Consider the following 23,425-nt stretch of genomic DNA (forward strand, 5'->3'; position numbering starts at 1 on the left):
CAGGATAGCTCCGAGACCAATGTTGCTTGCGTCAGTGCGCACCTCTGTGTCAGCGTCCTCATCGAAATGACCGAGTAAAGGAGGGGAACACAATCGATGTTGCAGTTCCGCAAAGGCAGTCGCTTGTTCGTCAGTCCACTGAAATGGGGTGTCGTCACGCGTAAGTCTGATGAGAGGCTCCGCAACCTTAGAGAAGTTTTCAATAAAACGGCGATAGTAGGCGCAGAGCCCCAGAAATCGCCGAAGACTTTTTTTGTCTGTCGGAGCTGGAAAAGAGGCCACAGCGGCAGTCTTCTCGGGATCGGGCCGAACGCCTGCAGCGCTCACAACGTGACCGAGGAACTTCAGTTCATTGTAGCCGAAATGGCACTTCTCTGGCTTGAGGGTAAGGTCAGCGGATCGTATGGCTTCAAAAACACTCCGAAGGTGATGAAGGTGCTCGTCAAACGTTTTTGAAAAGACAACGACATCATCTAGATAGACGAGGCAACTTTTCCACTTGAGGTCAGCGAGAACGGTATCCATCATTCGTTGGAATGTGGCCGGAGCGGAACAGAGGCCGAATGGGAGCACTCGGAACTCATACAGGCCGTCAGGAGTTACAAAAGCCGTTTTTTCGCGGTCACGTTCATCGACTTCAATTTGCCAATAACCACTTTTGAGGTCGATTGAGGAAAAGTACTTTGCTCGCCTCAGCCTGTCAAGAGAATCGTCCACTCGAGGCAACGGGTACACGTCTTTCTTTGTGACGTTATTCAGCTTCCTATAATCGACACAAAAGCGAAGTGTACCATCCTTCTTCTTTACAAGGACCACTGGCGATGACCAAGGGCTACTTGATGGCTGTATTACACCGTCTTGAAGCATTTCCTTCACTTGCTTTTGAATCGCGCGTCGTTCGGTTGGTGAAACGCGGTAAGGCTGTTGCCGTATAGGGTGCGCGTCGCCGTAGGTGATAATACGGTGTTTGGTAATCGATGTTTGGCGGATTCTCGATGAACGTGCAAAACAGGCGTGGAATTCTATCAACAGGTCGTTAAGCCTTCGTTTGTTTTCGTCAGAAAGCGCTGGATTTATGTCGACGCCCCGGAGAGGTGCTTCGGTATTATCGGTTGCCTCGGAAGCAAAACACTCAGTCACATTAGTTACTGGGTAGGCATAGGCGATGACAGTACCAGGGAAAAGGTGTCGGCGCTCGTAGCTGAAGTTCGTAACAAGTACCTCGCAATGGCCATCGTGAAGGTCTACTAGGCTTCGTGCTACGCAGACACTTTGGGAAAAGAGCAGGGATCGATTGCTCTCCGCCACCATTTCACCGTGTGCTGATTTGTTACCAGCCACTTGAACCATAACACTTGAGCGCGGTGGTATCGTCACAGCATCGTCAATTACCCGCAGACATACTCGATCGTGGTCGGGATTATGCTCTGGTGTGGCGCTTTTTGTTGAGAACGTGACGAGGCGTTGTCGAATGTCGATGATAGCACCGTGCTCCCTCAGGAAGTCCATGCCAATGATCAGTTCTCGAGAACACTGACGGAGAACGCTCAAGCTGATAACAAAGGTTGAACCACGAATCTGTATTCGTGCTGTGCAAACGCCGAGTGGCATGACGATGTGCCCGCCAGCAGTACGAATTGGCTTGAGGTTCCAAGGCATCGTCACTTTCTTTAGAAGAGCAGCCTGTTTTTCACTTATTATAGAAAAATCCGCACCCGTGTCAACTAAAGCAGTGACTTTGCGACCGTCGAGCAGCACTGGAATATCTAATGAAACCTTTTCGGAACCAGCTGGTGTCGTCGTCGTCGGGGAATCTTCAGTTTGCGGAAGCGTCGGTAGGAGGCCTTGAGCTTGTCCAGTATGAGCGGCCTCGCCCCCGAAGGTCGCTGTGGTTAGTTTTCCCGGCGCGGACTGGGGGACCGACCCTGCGCCACGCTCGAATAGGTGCGGCGATTAGGAGAAAATCGCCGCGGCGACGGGGAGCGTGACTGGTGAAAGGATGACGAAGTTCCGCGCTGTTGAGCCACATACTCTTCAATATCAGGGGGCCGCTGACCGAACCTGGGTGGTGGTGAGTTCGTCGAAAATCCGCGTAGTCCAAGTTGCCGGTAAGAACAGTGTCGGTAAAAATGCCCAGCTTCGCCACAGTGGAAGCAGAGAGGACGTCGATCAGGCGCACGTCAGACGTCTGATTTTCGCGGGATCGGGCGAGGTGCGCTGTAATATGGCGCCGCTTGGACCGTCTGCAGCATAGCTGGGGCCACGGTGGGATGCGGGATTGCGGGTGTTACAGGTTGCTGCAAAGCTTGAGCATACGACAAGCGGGGAAAGTCACCGGGTGGTTGATAATCCCGCATGCAAGATGGTTCTCTTAAAGCATGCTGGACTTCATCTCGGACAACGCTGGAGAACGAAGAGGTAGGGGGCTGCGAGGGCACTGACAGCTTCTGGAGTTCTTCGCGGATGACTGAACGTATGAGCTCTCGGAAAAAATCCATTTGGCCACCGAAAGCTCCAAAGTAGTCCGTAGTTGAAGCATTGACGTGCCGCTCGTATGACGGGGCCCGGTGCCTAAGGGTGCTTTCGATGGTGACAGCTTCCGTGAGAAATTCTGACACAGTCTTGGGTGGACTGCGTACAAGCCCACCGAAAAGTTGCTCTTTCACACCGCGCATGAGGTACCGTACCTTCTTTTCTTCTGGCATGCCGGGGTCAGCTCGGTGGAAGAGGCGCGTCATTTCCTCGACATACATCGCAACCCCTTCATTTGGTAGTGGTATGCGGGACTGCAGATCGCGCTCAGCTCTCTCCCGACGGTCAGGGCTTGCATATGTCGCAAGAAGTCGGCGTTTGAAGTCTTCCCATGATGTAAGAATACCTGCCCGGTTCTCGTACCAGACACGTGCGCCGTCCAAAAGACTGAAATAGACGTGCCGCAGCTTGTCTGCGTCGTCCCACTGGTTGTGCACGGCAACGAACTCGTAATGGACAAGCCAATCTTCCACATCCTCAAGTGCAGTGCCATGAAAAGGATTTGGCGTTCGCGGTGTGAGTAATGTGCAATGGAGCGGCGTTGTGCCGTTCGTACCGGTTGGGTTGGTGTCGGCATGGCTGGTCGGAGCTGCCATGTTGTTTGCGAGCAGTCCAAACTCAGGGGATTGCCCTCGGATCCTTCTGCTGGCGCGGTGCACAGGAGTGACCACCGGTACGACGCTTGTGTTCCTGGTATGTGGAGGGGTACGGTGCATAGATCACCCAGCACTTCCACCAGTTTGTCACGTACCAAGAGCCGTAGAGAAGGGACAGGAACAGCGGGGCAGAAAGACACGAGCGTGTATCTTCGAAACGAGGCGCTAACCACACTTCTTCTTCGTTCTCCTTGCCCTTTTCGGCTCGCTAGGGCTTGCCGGCTCACAACTCTAGGTGGCAATATATATATATATATGAGATATAACAGACAGTAATGCCAAGGAATGTACAGAGGAAGTTATTAAAACCAATGGAATGTAAATAAGAAGAAAGAAAAGTGGATGAAAAAATTACCAACTGTGAGCAGGAATCGAACCTACGACCTTCGAATTACGCGTTCGATGCTCTAACCACTGAGCTATCACAGCGGCCCTCCCTCCATCCACTTTTTGGGGTTTATCTGTGAATTTAGAAGTAGGAGCGACAGTCAGCGCCATCTATAAGCCAAACAACGAGTGTGAAAACACTCTTATGCGCATGTTTGGCGTCACGTAGCACGTGAACTTATTATGAGCGGGCAGCTGATTAATTGTCCCTCTTATACAACCTAAACACACCAAGTCTGCCAGTACGAGACCCTCGTTCAATGAAATAAGGGAAAGAAGTGTATACCCAAGGGCTCGTTTTTTCGTGTTTTAACACAATATTAATGAGATATAACAGACAGTAATGCCAAGGAATGTACAGAGGAAGTTATCAAAACCAATGGAATGTAAATAAGAAGAAAGAAAAGTGGATGAAAAAATTACCAACTGTGAGCAGGAATCGAACCTACGACCTTCGAATTACGCGTTCGATGCTCTAACCACTGAGCTATCACAGCGGCCCTCCCTCCATCCACTTTTTGGGGTTTATCTGTGAATTTAGAAGTAGGAGATGGCGCTGACTGTCGCTCCTACTTCTAAATTCACAGATAAACCCCAAAAAGTGGATGCAGGGAGGGCCGCTGTGATAGCTCAGTGGTTAGAGCATCGAACGCGTAATTCGAAGGTCGTAGGTTCGATTCCTGCTCACAGTTGGTAATTTTTTCATCCACTTTTCTTTCTTCTTATTTACATTCCATTGGTTTTAATAACTTCCTCTGTACATTCCTTGGCATTACTGTCTGTTATATCTCATTAATATTGTGTTAAAACACGAAAAAACAAGCCCTTAGGTATACACTTCTTTCCCTTATTTTTTTGAACGAGGGTCTCGTACTGGCAGACTTGGTGTGTTTAGGTTGTATAAGAGGGACAATTAATCAGCTGCCCGCTCATAATAAGTTCACGTGCTACGTGACGCCAAACATGCGCATAAGAGTGTTTTCACACTCGTTGTTTGGCTTATAGATGGCGCTGACTGTCGCTCCTACTTCTAAATTCACAGATAAACCCCAAAAAGTGGATGGAGGGAGGGCCGCTGTGATAGCTCAGTGGTTAGAGCATCGAACGCGTAATTCGAAGGTCGTAGGTTCGATTCCTGCTCACAGTTGGTAATTTTTTCATCCACTTTTCTTTCTTCTTATTTACATTCCATTGGTTTTAATAACTTCCTCTGTACATTCCTTGGCATTACTGTCTGTTATATCTCATTAATATTGTGTTAAAACACGAAAAAACGAGCCCTTAGGTATACACTTCTTTCCCTTATTTCATTGAACGAGGGTCTCGTACTGGCAGACTTGGTGTGTTTAGGTTGTATAAGAGGGACAATTAATCAGCTGCCCGCTCATAATAAGTTCACGTGCTACGTGACGCCAAACATGCGCATAAGAGTGTTTTCACACTCGTTGTTTGGCTTATAGATGGCGCTGACTGTCGCTCCTACTTCTAAATTCACAGATAAACCCCAAAAAGTGGATGGAGGGAGGGCCGCTGTGATAGCTCAGTGGTTAGAGCATCGAACGCGTAATTCGAAGGTCGTAGGTTCGATTCCTGCTCACAGTTGGTAATTTTTTCATCCACTTTTCTTTCTTCTTATTTACATTCCATTGGTTTTAATAACTTCCTCTGTACATTCCTTGGCATTACTGTCTGTTATATCTCATTAATATTGTGTTAAAACACGAAAAAACGAGCCCTTAGGTATACACTTCTTTCCCTTATATATATATATATATATATATATATATATATATATATATATATACATAGATAGATGGATAGATATATATCAAAGTGGCGTTGAGCTGATATTAAAGTGACATATCAATCTTTATCATTCGTCCTTCATAATATGGTCGATTCCCACATTACGTAGGATCCCCCTGTTTTTTTTTTTCATGTTATAATGCGTCAAGATTGACGTTACTGTTCTCAAGTTGTCGTAATTTTGCTTTTTTTGCAAAAAAATATTGTCGCTTTTTCTGCCGGTTGTTCACTGTCATGACTGGGGACTGGCAGTGCAAGAGATCCCCATCAGCTGAGCTCTTTATAGCGGTGCTCGTCGACGAGAACGCTGTCTGCGTCCCACTAGAGCGCGGGAACACAACCAAGTGCACTGCAAGGAACGCGCACCGGCGTGCCAGTGATACTCGGTCTACGTCGCACACGAACGCTGTGACACGCCGTCGGCGTTTGAGGAGAAGCGCGGGCACGGACAGAGGGAATAAAAAGCGCGTCGCATGTGCGCAGGGGTGCTCTTTCTCTGTGGCCACGTAGCATTCACCGCATCAAACGCTTGACAGTCACATCGGCACCATCACAGTCACGTGTCGAACTCGGGCCTTCTCAAAATAAACGAGTTTGTATCCGAGGTTCTGCGTCTATCATTTTGATTGGCAGACCCCCGCGGCAAATATCGAATCCACCCACCACATTTGCCCTTGCCGAGGAGCAGTGTTCACGCCGCAACGCCAGGGAACGCACGATTCATCTACCAGCTTTGTCGAGCTGGTTATGCACACACACACACGCAGAAGTAAAGGTAATGTCACCATAAGGCTACAAGAAGGGATGTTTAGAATAGCGCACCGCAAGCCCTTGCGGTGCGGTCGCTGCCACTGCACATGTGTCATGACGCGAGCCGCCGTTCGCATTCGTGGCATGCCCGCAGAATATCTGAAATAGCGTTCCGCGATCGCGGCCCGTGAGGCCCCCGAAATGCTGTGTGTAGCTTCCGTGCATTCGGGTTTGCAGTCGGGGCGAATGTCTCTAGACTTTTTCCGAGGGGAAGCAAACGCTATTCTAAAGCTCATATATGGCGCCCGTAACTAAAGCGACTCCCGCAACACCTGCGAACATTATTCTAAAAACCGCCCTATGTCTCGAATTAAATTCCACCGATTGGAGTTTCATATCCAATTGCAGCCGCGTTGCGGACAAGATGCGAGCGCTCGTGGCGACCACCTGTCCTTGCATTTATCCGCAACAATTGATAGAAGCGAAATGAGCAGCACGCTGGTGCTGCCTGTGCAGTCTTGCTGTATTCAGGAGTGGAATTTTCCGTGCTGCTGGTGGAATGAAAGAACTTGGGCGAAAGAGCATATACGCATACAAGCACGCCTGTGGGAGGCGCGTGTTGAGTCAACAAAAATATAGCACGGCAATCACGCTGACGTCGCTGCACTGCTAAAATTTTGAGTCGGAGGCAACGCTGACGTGCTAGCACGCGCGTTTCTTTGATAACCACCCCAAATGTCCCACATGCGTTTCCAACGCTATGCACGTTCGTGTAGCCATTTTTTCAACGCTGCTATCACGCACTTTGCGTCTTCATGCAACCACCACCGCAAGAGAGCTCGGAGCAAACTCGGTTGCCCGAGAAGCTTGGGCCATCCTGCATTGCAGCCCTGGTCTGAGCTCCCTCCACCGCAAAATTGAGTACAGTACTGCAAGTATAATAAGTTTCCACCATCACCATTAAGAGCGCGTGCACGCACTACCGCGTCGAGGTATAATGCAGCCGTATGATGTAATTGTGAGATGGCCTGTTTTAACAGCACTGCCTATACGGTAACAGGCCCCAACATGGTGCTGCTGTTTGCGCTCCTACTGAAGTGGCTGGACAAGTTTATATTGCTTTTTCTTTACTGCTGCGTGGAGCTTATACCTATAACGCCGAGGCAAAAATATTTTGCCCCACCTAAGATTTCAATTGAATCCTTAAGAAAAGTTTGTTAAATAACGTTTTTGTTATTCAAATGAACGCAACTGTTTGTGATATCCGTTTTTTTTTAAACAATGAGAAAGTGCGAAGAACTCCTCATCTTCTCTGCGAGAAATAGTCCCCAGTGATAGTCCCCGAAATATAGTTTGACGCAAAGAAAAGGTGGAAATTGCAGTTTTCTTGGGACTTCTCCGCTACGTCAATGTGCTTAAAATTTAAAAAAACATTCATATTGTATAGACCTAAAACGTACAGAGGTCATGAAGTAGTTTTAAAATATAGCGTTCGTGGTGGTCACCCGCTTTTTACCTCCTTTAACGGGGGCCTGCAAGAAGGTCTCGTGCTACGCATGCGGAGAAGTGACAAACCTTAACGCAATGCTTTACGTGCCCTATTTTAAAGCTCCTTATTGGGCGATAGGTTTGATGGCCTCCATATACGCGGCAAGAAATACTGATACTCCACGCGGATTTCACCATACTATTATTAGTACATCTTGATGCTTGGAATAATTTCCTGCTTCATCTGGTTACGGGCGCAAATGTTTAGATCTTTTCACTGGCAGCCCCCTGGGCGCCGCCATATTCCTTTCTGGACAGCGCTAATTCCCCCCCCCCCCCCAAAAAAAAAATAAGCTGCCTATGCTCTGACGTCAGCCTTTGTACTCCTGCGCACAGCATACCATCACTGTTTTTTTGTCCTGCCTTTTATCCTTTTTTTATGGAAAGAGTAAGGTGCGACTGAGACGAGCATATAGGAATAGACATGGCTGGACGAACGCCTAAGGTGTTTGTCCACGTCTCCTCTTATGTTTCTCTCATTTGCGCCTTTTTCGTTCCGTAAAACATGCACCAACAAGCCCAACAAAAAGTTCCACTTTAACGTCTTTTCTCTCCCTCTTAGAATGCATATATCATTCTGCCTTGTTGTTTCTCTGGACCGAATTCTCGCTTCTTTTTTCGCAAAGACACGTTCACTAAGCCTGTTTCACACGCAGGCACACGCCTCTGCATGCAATGCGCATTGATGGTTAACGTAACAACCCCACGACTACCATGGGCATGATCGCGTGCAGCCAGGCCATGGCCGGGTATTGTATTGTACAGCGGAGGTTGAGCGCAATGTTTGAAGGTTATTTCACCGCAGCTGTTACATATTTTAAAACATTTTTGCTGTCATTCATGAAATAAGATACTATGTGCGGTAATAAATGTGGGAAAAAAACTGCGGTACGAACGAAGATTGACTGGCCCCACATCCCCGAAGTACAAGGCTTAAAGAGCGACAGCAATCATGAAGCCGTCTAAACAAGTAAGCAGACACAAATATATAGTTGAAAATACGTGCACTCAGTAAGAAATACGTATCAGAAATGTTTACAAAACTATACTCTTCGAAGAAATACTAAATGTAGAAATAAGCAAAGTACAAAAAATATCTTCGGAACCACCTAAATTTCTGCTAAATTTTCCCAAAATGTCTGCCATCTTTAAACCATCAATATCTTCCAAATTATTTTCTTTTATTTTTTTTTAAATACTGATAACTTTGTATTAATCTGTTGGGGAAACATAAATCGACGATGCCACTGCTTGTGCGGACATGTAACCTAATGCGGTAGTGTTGCTGACACGATCCACTAAAGAATAATATTAGGCGATGGTTAAATTTCTCAGCCAATTATTTATCTATGTATTTTCGATTGCTTTAAGTTATCTCTTCTACACTAAAGTTAGCTTCATGTAATGAAGCCAAAGCTTTGCCCGTGTATGTTCGATTGCCTTCAGTTATCTCTTATACATTGAAGTTAGCTTTATGTAATGCAGTAATTAAATTAACTAGCTCCTCATCTTCCTGCCCCTGAAACATCCTTGAGAATGCAAGATAAATTAGTGCGTTTCGGTTTTTTCTCAAATTCAGTTGAATTACTAAGTTTCTACATTTGCGAAGGGAATCTGGTGCACCTGGATAACGATATTCGAGAACAGTTGATAAACTCCATTCTTCTCATTCATCATGTTTAACACGTTCTCTGTGAGCCACGGTTTCCGCGAACGTTTTCAGTCTTTTATTTCTTTGTAGTGAAAACACCGCGTGTAAATACAAGAAATTATCTGCATAAAGCTGTCAGCGATCGCCAACAGTTTGTGGTTTACGAAGGCGCATTATCAGGGACGGCATCTGTAAAGCCAGGTATGCCCCAAGGCTCGGTCCTTGGGCCATTCTTATTTCTTACCTATATAAAAGACATTACAGCTGGCATAGACTGCAAAATTGAGCTTTTCGTAGACGACTGCGTTATTTACAGGGAAATTAAAAACAGCGATGACCACAAAGCACAGAATAGTTCATTGGAAAACTTGCTCACTGGTGTGAGGAATGGCACATGTCAATAAACTTAACAAAAACAGTCTGTATGACGGTGACCAGAAAAAAGACATCCTCTGAGTTTACTTACACAATAAACAACACACCTTTACAAAGAGTCACGCTGCAGAAATATCTCGGTGTCACATTAACTTCCGATCTGAGATGGGAAGCGCACATAAATAACGTCACAGCTGCCGCTTTGCGCAAGCTGTTTTTCTTAAGAGGGCGTCTCCCACTTGCACCGACACAAACTAGGCTCTTGACCTACACAACATTCGTTCGTCCAATTTCAGAGTACGCGAACACTGCTTGCTTCCCTCGATATGCCACTCCTATTTCAAGGTTAGAACGGGTACAAAGGAAGGCCACAAGGTTTATCTACAACAAGTATATAAACGCACCCACTCCCCCACTAACCTTTTAGAATCTTTCGGTCTTCCTACGCTAGCGACAAGAGCAAAACTGGCACGATTAAAATTTCTACACAACCTGCTTCATAATTGCAGCCGCATCGATGCATCAAAATACAACTCCGTGGCAGAACCCGAAGAACTAAGACACAAGCATGCGTTCACCATTACAGAATACACCTTTAATAATGATTGCTTCAAGCATTCATGCTTTCCCCTGTCAATAAGAGAATGGAATAATCTAGATTCCTCGATTACCAGTATACAATAATTGTCAGAGTTCACCTCAAAAATCGAGGACATGTTCAGCAAATCATTTTCCAGTTATCTTTTTCTTTTTTAATAAGCCGTATTATCAATTTTTCTAGCGGTTATTTTTGTGGAATAAAGGCTCGTGTTCAATTGCGCGTAAACGAATTTGTTTTGCTGGGTGCAATAACTGGTTGTAAGTTACCTAAGTGTGTATTTTTCTGGTGTATTGTTCCCAGTGCTCTTGTGTTTGTAACTAGTGTTGTATTGTCTACTAGATAAGAATGGTCTTGTATGCCGTCTTTAACTATGTACCGATCGTTCAGTGTTTATATGCAATTACCGCCATTTTTTTCAAAATGTACTTATTGAATTTCGTACAGGCCTCGAGGCCCCTTCAGCCATTTCTGCCTCCAGCCACTCTTAGATGTTCTGAAAAATATGGCGCTGTACAAATGTGAAACTGAAAACTGTATTGTTTATCCAAGAACTGATGCCCTTCTGCTTTGGTGTCATATAAAACTCGCACTATCAAAAATAAAAAAATAAAAAATATGCTGGCTTGACTGATGAGCCACAAAACACTGCTGTCCAAGTAGTTCTGGAGATTTGACGAATTTCATCTCGAAGCTGCGAATGAGGTTTTTTGGTTATATTCTAGTACCAAGAGTTTTATTTAGGGTTTAATTCAATTCGGCGTTTGTTACTATTGAACATATTTATTTTATTTATTTATTGGAACTACCTCAAGGACCCTCTATACATCACAGCGTTTTACATGATGGGGTAGGAGAAACAAACAAGTAAGTTAATATTTACAAAGCGTGACTCAATGCAGTTCTTGAAATGATTATGGCTGATGTGAAAGACGATATCTAGGGGAAGATTGTTCCAGTCGATGGCAGCCTTGACAAAGAATGATTGCAGATGCGTGGCAGTGTAGGCGCGGGAAGGGTATACGGCTTTATCATGACTGATGCGTTGGGAGATGAGATGAGCTGGATTGATGGGAGAAAAGTTACGTAGCACGTGAAAAAACTTATGAAAGAGTGAAAGCCCTGCATATTTGCGCCTAGTTTGGGGAGCAGTTAGACCTCCCTTTTTCTTTAGGTAATTTACACTAGTCGTGTAACAATAATCAGAATAAATAAATTTCACCGCTCGGTTTTCAAGTGATTCTATCATATTGGTTGAAACGTGTTCAGGGGGATCCCAGGTGGAACAAGCATACACTAATTTAGACTGAATTAGCGTTTTGTAAGCTAGTGATTTTACGGGAGGAGATGCATTTGTTAAATTTTGCTTAAAATAGCCTAAAGTACGGTTAGTGGCATTAGTAATATTAGTAATGTGAGCAGCCCAATTGAGGTCGTAGTGAAGAATAGTAACCAAGTATTCAGCAATAGATTCTGAGGAGATGATGCTGCCGTTATAGAGAATATTATAATGCCGGGTAGTCATTCCGTGTAATAAATTAGACCAGAGATGTTTTGTTAGTATTCACCACCATCAACCAGTCACTGCACCATTTGTCTAATATTCGTAAGTTGTTTTGGAGCGCTTAGTTATTGGTGACGTTGATGATCGGGCGATAAATAACAGTCGTCGACGAAAAGGCGTGTGGTTTAAGAAATGTTGCTGAGAAAATTGTTGATGTAAATGAGGAAAAGGAGTGGGCCCAATACAATGCCTTGTGGCACTCCGGATAAGGCAGGGGATGAAGTCGATGATAAATTATTTACATGCAAAAATTGCTGTCGGTTAGTGAGTAACTTCTTAATATTACCGAAAACAAGGAAATATAAGTCAAGTCGAGAAAGTTTCAATAGCAAGCGTTTATGTGGCACCTTATCGAAAGCTTTTTCAAAATCAATGAAAAGTGCATCTAGGGGTATGTTCTGATCAAGGCCAACATGGATAATCGTGGAGAAAAAGCGCAAGTTCGGTTTCGCAAGAAAATGCCTTTGAAACCCATGTTGACCCTGATTTAAAAACGTTTACAGAATTTAGCAAAACGACAGTGTGGGTATATAAGATATGTTCCATGATTTTCGAGCAGACACTGGTTAGATAGATAGCGCGGCAGCTCGAGGAGCCTTACTTAGGGACTGGAACAATCTTACCCAACTTCCAATCATGTGGCAGGGTGTTGGATGACAATGGCTAATGAAAAATATGAGACAGAATAACACTAGTTATACACTTGGTATTTTTTAACACTTTGAAGTTTATATCATCGGGTCCGGCAAAAACTTACCTTTAGTGAATCAATAATTTTGACGATACCTTCGGATGAGACTGTAATTTCGGGCATAATGGAGTGATTTGGGAGCGGAAACTGAGGAAGGTTATTACGATTTTCTTTGGTGAAAACAGGGCAAAACACGAAATTAAGGGTATTCGTCACTGCAGCATTGGGAATGGCATTACCAGTGTCGTCTTCGAGATATAAGGAGGATTTATGCTGTTTTGGATTGATAATCTTCCAAAATTGTTTGGGGTTATAACCAAGAATTGAGGCAGAGTGAAAAAAAAAAAAAAAAGAGCACCTGGTCTGGGCTAGATTAGCGTCGTATACCTTAGCTGTAGTGCGATATTTTTCCCAAGCGCATGGGTCGTTAGAATTTTTCGACTGCCTGAAATGTCTTTTTTTTTATTTTTCAGCCTTTTTAGCTTACGGTTAAACCAAGGTAACGTTGCACGGTCTTGAACGGAAACTGTGGGAATGTACTTTTTGATAAGCCTGTGTATTTTTGTTTTAAAAAAAAGTACCAGTTTGTTTCAACAGACCGGGATGAGAAGTGAACTGATAAAGAATGCCAAAATTCATTAAGCTCCCTATTCATATTTTCATAATCTCCTTTTTCATAAAGTGTAAGCATTTTTTAGCTTTTAGGGGACGTGTAAGTTTGCAATGAAAGTATCCGTGAATGATTAGATGGTCACTTATTCAATCAAGATAAGTGAGAGGGGGTATGTTCTGAGGATCGGACGTAAGTATGAGATCAAGCATGATCGATGAATGAGTGCCACGAGTGATGGAAGTAATAACTTGAGATAAGCTGAATGTTGGTCACGTGTTTAGAAAATCACTTTCATTGTTTTGTTTCACTGTCGTCCATGACAGATTGGACCAAGTAATTGCAGCCTAGTTAAAATCACCAAAGAGCAAGATGCTAGCATGACTGTAGACAGACTTTACGTGATAAAGGGCGTCATGAAAACGTTCGACAAATGACACCTCCGAATCGGGCGGCCGATGGCACTCACCTATTACGATAATAGGATAGATGGCCTTGCAGATGGCAAAGATAATTTCGGGGGTTGATTGATTGATATGTGGGGTTTAACGTCCTAAAGCCGCCATATGATTATGAGAGACGCCTTAGCGGAGGGCTCCGGAAATTTAGACCAGCTGGGGTTCTTTAACATGCACCCAATCTGAGCACACGGGCCTACAACATTTCCGCCTCCATTAGAAATTCAGCCGCCGCAGCAGGGATTTGATCCCGCAACCTGCGGGTTAGCAGCCGAGTACCTTAGCCACTAGACCACCGCGGCGGGGCGATTTCGAGGGTTGAGGAAACTGATCTAGGAATGCAGTTAGGTCACAGTGAGTGGCGATGAGTACGCGTCCTCCTCGTTTATTTTCACAGTCTCGTCTAAATATGTCGAAGTGAGGGCGAGAAGGCAGAATTTCGGAATCATCGATGGAGGGGTGAAGCCATGTTTCAGTTAATAGCAGGAGATGTGAATTTGGTGATTCTAGCACGCTGCACAATTTTCCATGCTTGGGTAATACACTCGTAATGATAGTATATTGAAAAGATAGATCCTTGTCTACACAGGAACTGGCTGGTTCTTTCAATTGCCAGGATGTTTTACGGACAACCTCGTTTCTGGCATGGTGTAAAACATACGTGTCTTTACCTGAAGTAAGTCTATCATGTCGCAGCTTTGATTCAAAAGGCTGCAACTTTTTAAATTCATTCAGGTGTCAACGGGCGAGACGCGTGTTGGCAGAGAAATCCTCTCTAACAATAGTCCCAGGAGCTTTGCATTTTCTCCTAGCTTGAAGAATTTGTTCTTTGTATTCAAAATTAGCCCATTTTATCAAGGATGGGTCTGTTTTTGTTTGCAGTAAAGGATCCAAGTCTGTGTGCGCGCTCAATTTCTTTGGGGAGGATTGCTTCTTTGAAATGGATTGAACAAACGCCCATTACTTTTCTCAGAATCCTTCCAGCCTTCCCTTTTACATCTTTTTATCCAAAAATATTAAATTACAACGACGCGCGCGATATTCCGCATCATCTAAACGGGCCATGAGAGATGCTATCTTGTCTGAGTTGCCTTCTGCGAAAGCTTGCGCTTCCTACACCTGAGTTTTGATTGTACCAATCGAGCTACAGTCCTCCTCTATTTTCGCGAGTCTTCATTTCAGAATTTCATTTATTGTGCTGTCATTTGTCTCCAGTTTAGTTTGAATCCATTTTACTTCGGAAAAAAGCTGTGTTTCACCATCTTTCAGTTCCTTTAAGACAGCGAGTAGCTCAGACTCAGAAAACACATCGCCAGGAGAGCATGTGTTGGGTCCGGTATTTCGTTCAATATCTCCGGACTGACAAACATGTGATACGACAGAACCGCAATCATTAACAACAGTAAGAAGAGTGCGTGGGCTTCGTAGCACGCCTAAAGCAGCAAAATGAGTTCGCTTAGCAAATAATCAGTGGCAATTGGTTATCTGCATGGAAAGAAACAGGCTGCGTTGAAGCATGCTCTTTGCTTGCGTGCCACCAAGCCCACTGGAAGCGGCCACGGGATGCACACGTGTTTTATCGAAAGACAGCCTATAGGTGGCAGATCAGATGTTCCGGTCTTGGGAGCTGACAGTCGCGGACGGGGAGGTGGCACAGATTGATTCGGGGTGGGACACCCATGCTTTAGGCAAGGCTGACCGCAAAGTAGTAGCCATGGGTTGCTCGTGGAAGAGGCCGCCCGGTATAGGTGTTCTGACAGGCATGCACTCGATGCCGTAGCCTCCCCCAGGAGAGCGTGCTGCCCGCAATGGCATGAGGACACCACGGGATGCCACCGGTTGACTTAGCGCGAAATCAGGACACGCGAACCGCACACCACCGAAAGCACCTGCATGAGAAGAAACGGGTAGCGTTGAAGAATGATCGTTGCTTGCATGCCACCAAGCCCGGCAAATAACTAGGAATTATTTCGACTGTCCGAGAAAGCAGGTTTTCACGTGTTAAGTTTAAATGTCTAATAACGTACAATGTAAAAAAAATATTGAGTAAAAAGGGTGTCTTTTTGTCACACAACAATGATCATCATCCAACGAAGCGAATCTTGTACCACCCGGCCCAGGTAAGCGCTTTAGTGTAATCATCATCTAGCCCCGCCACGGTGGTCTAGTGGCCAAGGTACTTGGCTGCCGCAGGTCGCGGGATAATATCCCGGCTGTGGCGGCTGCATTTTTGATGGAGGCGGAAATGTTGTAGGCCCGTGTGCTCAGATTTTGGTGCACGTTAAAGAACCCCAGGTGGTCGAAATTTCCGGAGCCCTCCACTACGGCAACTCTCATAATCATATGGTGGTTTTGGGACGTTAAACCCCACAAATCAATCATAATCACCATCTGGCTTGCGTTTACATTTGGAACTCAGCGCTGCCCACATTCCTATCAAGAAGGCTATTGTACCCCTGATAAGGCGCAGGTCGTTCGTTACTTGAAAGCGCCGGCCACGCGGCGATAGTCAAAAGACAGGAACGCCAGATATATATGATGATGATTTTTGTGGGACAAAAAGGCGCTCTTCTTTACTCCATCTTCTCTTTGAGTGTTGCGCTATAGTTGCTGAAACGAGAGGTGGTTGCAGTGTCACGATTGACAACAAATACGAATCAAGCGTACAAAACTGAACCTGTTTTGATGTATTTGAAAAACCGTGAGTGCTTAGGTCACCACGTTAAACTGATTTATACCACTGTGTATTAACACGAGAAAATATGTCGTCGAGATGCTCCAAAAAATCACTTAAATTACCGTCATATGGACCGCACAAGACAGCGAAAACAAACTTTGCACATTTAAAACATATTACCTCTTTGTCTGAAGTACATAAAAATAGATCATAAAGCAGTTCATAATTGATACCATGTTTACTGAACATGCATACGCCTCCACCTGTTCTGAGGCATTTCTCTATTCAAACTGTGTTATGTAACTTTCCCTGTGTATTTCATAATCAGACGAAACCCACGTTTCTGTCGACATAATAAAAGGAAACGAGAAGCCGAAATCACTAACAATTATACATAAATCACCCTGTTTGCAGCCTGTTGACTGCACGTTAGGATGAATAAAAGTAAGTTGTGAATCGCATTTCTCATGTTAAGCATTAACTCTTATGGACTCACAGTAGAAGTGCTCATTTTATGTGCTGCTAGGTCAACAGGAACTCGTGCGTAGAAGGGCATAAAACCGTGCAAATCGCGAAAATCATGCATCCTGAAAGCGTGCGTTGGGGTGACAGGTCAACAACAAAATTAGCGACAATTATTCTTATCGAACAAAGTTTCGAGTCAAGACAGTTGCACCATTGAAAAAAAAGTGACAGCTTTGCCGCAAAAGCGAAGTAATGAATGCGAGAGCAACAAATTCGAAAGTCGCGTGAAAAATGGCAAGCATATCATGACGTTCCCCGCTTTTCTCACGCACAAATGAACCACAAAACGTACTCACAGTAACAACATGAACGCGAACACAGGTAGACATGAACGTCTCAGTTGTTACTTCGCTATCTCTGAAAAGCGCGCCCTTTTCACAAAATGGAGACTGTACAACGATTGCACTGACCTTTGTGCACCCGGTAACTAACAGAATCGTTCCCGTGAAAGCCATAAGACTACAGTTTTCCCCACTGCGAGATAAGCCAGTGCCCACGAGAGCGTCCCCTCTCCGCGGGCCAAAGTACGCGAGGGAGATGAGAGCGAGCGCCGCCGCGTCATGACAATCTGGCAACGCGAGCTCACTGCGTCATCTCGCTGCTACTGCTGCAAACATGATAGTAGTTTTGCACGAGATGCCCGTGACCAGCGGTAAGTGGTAGATATAAATAGCTTGCCGTTTAAACGTTGAAGGAGGTGGTCCTCCCTGGTGCAGTGGTCAACGCCTCGCACTCACGATGCAGAGGTCCCAAGTGCGATGCTGCAAGCCGTGGTCAGAGCTCGTGTCGCAGAAATTCCACCGTCGGCTCGGCTTCCTTTCTTGTGAGAGTAAAATCGTCCGTGAGCGAAAAAGCTCGTTACAGAGATCGCCGCGGGAGGCCGCTACATGTCCACGCGTGTGCGCGCGATTACACTGAGAAAGCCTCATATCCGAATAAAAAAAAAGAAGAAAAAAGTGCTCAAGGTCACGAGGTGCGGGTGATGTAGTTTCTTTGCTCGTGTGACCTCTCCCTGCTTGGCTTCCAACGCTTTCGTCGGGACGAGAGAAGAGAGAATGCAATTGCAGCATGTGACAAGGCTTTGTGACTCCACTCGCAATGGACAGATTCTTAAAATTTTTGCGGCGCTGAATTCGTGAGGCAGTAAGCTCTTCTAGTGAATGTATTTCATGGTTATTAAAAAAACTGTGTCAGGCCCCTTTAACGAATTTGTTCGACAGGTGTCACGACGAAAACCAGCCCGTTCGGCAATTTATAGTTGCATTTGGAAGGCCTCAAACTACGTCGAAAAAGGCTTGGATAGTGCAGCAATCACCACTAAAAACACACAGGAACTTTCAAACAGCTCTAAAATTGGACAACTATGTCCACCTTGCGGAAAACATGTCATCCCTTTTAAGAGGCATTGATCAAGCAAACAGCGAACGCTAGATAATGTCTGTGAGGCATTGTCAGACTCTTTACGGCCTCCGAGATGGCAAGCGTGCTGCGTGTATTTAGGAGGCCCTGCGACTCTTGCTTAGATCGAAAACCTATATATACCATTCGCACGCGCGCGCTGGTACAATCTACTGTGTGTGTGTTCGTGCATGCGTGTGTGTGTATGTAACAAAACATATTATTAGTATGCACTTAGCGGTTAAAGGGCGCACTAGGGGCCGGATTTCGCTATCGCATTGAACTCTTAAAAGCGAATCAGGGTCCCCCAACTTGCTTTTACACACACACACACACACACACACACACACACACACACACACACACATATATATATATATATATATATATATATATATATATATATATATATATATATATATATATATATATATATATATATATATATATATATATATATATATATATATATATATATATATATATATATATATAAAGCTGGTGGACCAGCCTTCGTCCGAGAAGCTTCGTCAGGCTTGCTGTGCACGCATTCATAAAAACATTATCCCGCCATTGTCTCTGCTCGAATGCCCCACCGTGGTGGTCTAGTGGCTAAAGTATTCGGCTGCTGAACCGCAGGTCGCGGGATCGAATCCCGGCAGCGGCAGCAGCATTTCTGATAGAGGCGGACATGTTGTAGCTTGTGTGCTCAGATTTGGGTGCGCGTTAAAGAACCCCAGGTGGTCGAAACTTCTGGAGCCCTTCACTACGGCGTCTCTCATAATCGTATGGTGGTTTTGGGACGTGAAACTCCACATATCAATCATATAACTCAATTCTCTACTTGAATGGCTTAACCACAATGTTTTTGTTTGAGTTTTGGGACGATGGAACTTTTTGGGTTCGTTTGATATCAGTCACAACAAGTAGGTGGCCCGCCCACCTTTTTCCCAATATGTATTATCACTTCAACAAGGTCTTTAGAGGACTAGTAAGGAGTGCTTTTCATTTTGGCAATTGCCCTTCGAGAATACCGTTCAGCCCATTGTACTCTAATAAGAATATCTAGAGTTTAACATCTCAACGCCACGATATCATTATTTTGGGTGCCGTAGTGGAGGGATATAGAAATTTAGACCACTTGGGGTTCTTTAACGTGCACTTTAATCTAGTACACGGGCCTCGCACATTTTCGCCTCCTTGGAAAATGCAGCCGCCACAGCCGGGGTTTGATCACGCGACCTTCGGGTTACCAGTCAAGCACCTTGAACACTAGAGCATCGTCGAGGGTCCAGAAGTGTTCTATTCTCATGTTCATTCTCCTGCCGTGCGAAATCAAGGCACTACACCTTTAATTCAACATTTGAGGTTCTTTGGGCTTGGTTTTCTTTCCAACTTTATTCATTTTTCTAGTTTACCGTAGCCAAAAACGTTTTATTATCCCTTAGTTCCTTGCGAAAATCGACCTCAGTGGTTTCCTTGAAATTTATGAACTCCTCCTAATGTTCCCGGTTTATCTTGTCAAAAAGTGCTTTGATCTCCTTCGACATCCTCTAAACAAACAGCTACGCCAAGACTAGAAACTGAAACAAATAACGGCAATGTGAACAGTGCCAGCAGCTATCAGAACAAGAAATAGACTGGTTTTCGAACTGCGAAAAAGTCTGTGAGCACAAGAAAATCAAACTGGCACCCTTGCTGCTAAGTGTTATTGCTTTCTTATAGTTTAAAAAAATGATAACATATAGGACTTCCCTTGGGTTGATAACAAAAAAGTTAACTGAGTTCTTGTTAATCATCCATTTCTGTGTAACTTTAGGTGCCGCAAATATTTTTGGCCAGTACTGTTCGTGCACAAATATGACAGGTACCATCAGCAGGTGACTGGGATGTAGCATTTTTAATAAATATCTTCTTTGCCTAATTAAAAACGTCCTGCATAAGGTTATTGGTAGGAAGACCGCTTGCCCGTCCATAAATCATCGCGATTCAACGCCACGAGGGTTGCCATTGGGTGGACTGGAAAAGGAGCCGAAACTCAAGTTAAAAGTTGCCATACTGGCCAAGCCGTTCAATTCATCGCTCAGTTTGTAGCCAAATGGTCGAAAAGCGGCCTGATGAAAAAAAAAGTTTGTGGTATTGAACGATGAAAAATATCATTTTCAAAGAGCGATTGAATAGAATAGGCTCACAGTTCTTTCTCCTCTTCCTTGATCTTCGAACCATAAGAAAATTGCAAATAAATGAACAAAGCATAAGTTCAGGGCGCCTGCATATAGCTCATGTAGAAGTATAAGGAGTAATTGCCAGAAACAAAGAAAGGGCACCAGGCCTGTGCGGAACGAGTAGGGCTGTCACAGCGAAAGCTGGAGGAGCGGCCTTTCAAAGCCTCATTAAGGGCGAAACTCATCAAGTCTTTACATGCTTGTCTCGAGCGTCGCTACTTTCCAAAGTTTCAGGGGTTTTAGGTGAAAGGTCGTCACAGCACTTCCACCCCCTATTATGTAAATGTGGGACAGCGTTTTCGCTCTCAGTGACTAAGACACTAAGACACCCCCCCCCCCTAGCATGTCCCCGCCCATTGCACACGCCTACGGCCATTTCCCTCAATTTCGACGCCTCCTTATAAATAACCACAGAGCTGTTGAAACAGTTAACTTTGCTTGATTTGCTGGAAAAAAGACAATATTTCTCTGCGCAAGGCAAAAAATAATACACGCTAAAAAGTCTGATTAGCAAGGCCTTCACCTCCTCGGAAAGTCTCCGATTCACATTCGCAAACACTGTGATGCCTGTTCGCGTTCTCCTTCATTTTCTGCTTGGCCACCCAAATAAGTGCACCTGGCATGCGCTCACCCGCTGGGCGTGCTCACTTGTCCGACGTGAAGTGCAGTAACACGGATTTTCGATATAACCAGCACAGGGCGCAAGAAATACTTAGAAACATAGAGACATAGATTGAAAACGAAGAAATAGAGCAAGGAATACAAAGAAACACGAAAAAAAATATAGAGAGAAAAAACAGGCATATTATAGAGCCAGAAAGGCAGAGAGAGAGAGAGAGAAACAAAGTAACTAAATGCACCAATTACAGAAAGAGAAAACGATAGAAACAGCCATCAATACATGTGGAGAAAATGAAAAAAATAGACAGACACGGAGACAAAGAAGGAACAGACAAAAAAAATCGCAGCATATCACTGGGGTGAATAATGGTGAGTGGGCGAAACTCGCACTGCACGGTCCTCGCGGCACGGCCACGCAGGATGACGGCTATGGCTTCGGCCTCTCGCGCCCGCACGGCGGGGTCGCTTCTTTTAGCGGGAGCCGCCGCTGCGTTGCGCGCACGCCGCTCGGCAGCCTTGTTCATACTTCGTCCACGAACCTCATTTAGCACGCGTGCCAACACAGCACCACCGAAGAACACGCAATCCCAGTGGTGTTGATCTCTCTTTCCTTCCGTACGTGTGATGTAAGTCTTGTTTTCATAAAACTCCCCTTTAATTATTATCTTTTGCTACAAAACGCCATCTCATGTGGGACGATTTGGCGTTTCTCAGCGTATATAATTTCACTACATAGTACAAGGAGTGCCCTTTCAGGACGGAATGGAGACTCAATAAGCAGTGGTTACAAGCGATAACGCGGATGAACGGGTGACGCCTTGAAGAGCTTCGCCCCTCAAAAAAAAAAAAAGACAGAGTGAAGAGCAAAAATAAAGTGGATCCAGAAGAACCGCCCAGCTTTACAGTTGATTCAAGCTTTCTGATTCACAGTCATTCAGGCCAGTAATGCAAAGTGCACCAATTTTTATTTGTACAGTAGTCGCCAGCGAATTTTGGTATATGCGCAATTCTACCACACAGCCACGCTTCTGCTTGTGAGTACAGCGAGAACAACTTCCTCTGCTTGGAACTGCAGTGAAATTAATTTTCATGCTTTACAAACAATCGCGTCCTGTATACAAGCTCAACAATACAAGGTGAAATAGGGCGACAGAGCATGTGAGTAGAAATAACGACTTCATGGTCTAAAGCCGATCACCCACTACAAAAGGCACACAATTCACGGCGCTTATTCCCCTAAGGCCACGTAGTGGGTGCACCGCAAGTTCAAATATATTTAAGTGCTTGAAGTGCTAGAAATACAAGTAAATTTACCAGTAATTTTATCACTTGGCGGAACTTCATTTGGTTACTGCCACAGGGATGTATGCTCCGCTGTGTTTGATTACATCAACGCAACTAAAAGATTGCCATGCTAGTGAACCACTACCTTTTCAGATCTTTAGTTTATAATTCGTAGTTATGTCTTTCAAAAACAAAAGATGGTTTGACCGCTTGCTCAGCACACATTTTTGTTTTTTGGTAGTATTATTTTAAGCTACTTTTTCAGATTGGCTTTATTTTCAGTTTAGTTTCATTTAAGTATCCTGCCGCCCGGTTCTTGGCCCATCCCCCTTTTTGGGTAAGCGCCATCCATCAGAGGTCATCAGCATCAGCATCAGTATGCAGTAGGGACAGGATATCGCTAAATTTTCGGAAAAGCATACATATCGATTGAGTTTTTGCTGCAGGGCTGGCACGCACACGCCTTAACCTAGCCACCGTGAGGCCTGTACTTCGCGTATGAATAATGACGATGGTGATTCCCGTAAGAATGGGACTGCCCGCAACGCTAATCATCCTTAGTGCTTTCGTCGGCCTTCCTCTTTTTCTTAATTGCTACGTAGATCTTAGCGAGCGCGCGTGTCATATGCGCGTGGTCGTTCGTTCTGCAAGGCGTTCCACGTCAGCTCGCTCGTTATTATGTTGGAGCCTCCGAGTCAACTCTTCGACCGGCATTTTTCAGCATGTGGTCGTCGCGACTTTCGCCAGGTGACCACAAGCACGACCGAGACCTTGTTGTCTCCCCCGTTTAAGGCAAAGCGTCGTGAAGACACAAGACTACGCATGTCTTTGCTTCGTGAGCCTCCCCAGCGACACTGTGCTCGCATCGGATAGCACGACTGCGGCATCACCATCTCGAAGCGCAGAGCGCAGGGTGACGGCGAAGACCTGGCGCTTGTGTCAGGAGCGTCGTTTTTTACTTGCGGGGATCATGCGGAATGTATGGGACATCGTCATGCACGGCCGCGAGCCCATTCACAAAGTGCCTCGGCTCCGCACCTGTGCCTTCTTCGCGAAACGCCTTCCGGTC

The 23,425-nt window shown here is 45.1% G+C and overlaps 5 non-coding genes across 5 annotated transcripts; 3 read left to right on the plus strand and 2 right to left on the minus strand.

The window, feature by feature from the left end:
• Positions 1 to 3,544: 3,544 nt before the first annotated feature.
• TRNAT-CGU (transfer RNA threonine (anticodon CGU)) lies at positions 3,545 to 3,617 on the minus strand. Its single transcript has one exon. It is a non-coding gene; the product is annotated as a tRNA-Thr (tRNA).
• A 382-nt stretch (positions 3,618 to 3,999) lies between these two features.
• Positions 4,000 to 4,072, minus strand: TRNAT-CGU (transfer RNA threonine (anticodon CGU)). The gene has a single exon. It is a non-coding gene; the product is annotated as a tRNA-Thr (tRNA).
• Positions 4,073 to 4,194: 122 nt separating this feature from the next.
• TRNAT-CGU (transfer RNA threonine (anticodon CGU)) lies at positions 4,195 to 4,267 on the plus strand. Its single transcript has one exon. It is a non-coding gene; the product is annotated as a tRNA-Thr (tRNA).
• Positions 4,268 to 4,649: 382 nt separating this feature from the next.
• On the plus strand, positions 4,650 to 4,722 carry TRNAT-CGU (transfer RNA threonine (anticodon CGU)). The gene has a single exon. It is a non-coding gene; the product is annotated as a tRNA-Thr (tRNA).
• Positions 4,723 to 5,104: 382 nt separating this feature from the next.
• TRNAT-CGU (transfer RNA threonine (anticodon CGU)) lies at positions 5,105 to 5,177 on the plus strand. The gene has a single exon. It is a non-coding gene; the product is annotated as a tRNA-Thr (tRNA).
• Positions 5,178 to 23,425: the final 18,248 nt, after the last annotated feature.

Source organism: Rhipicephalus microplus, chromosome X (assembly GCF_043290135.1).
Source record: "Rhipicephalus microplus isolate Deutch F79 chromosome X, USDA_Rmic, whole genome shotgun sequence".
NCBI classification, from domain to species: Eukaryota; Metazoa; Arthropoda; class Arachnida; order Ixodida; family Ixodidae; genus Rhipicephalus; species Rhipicephalus microplus.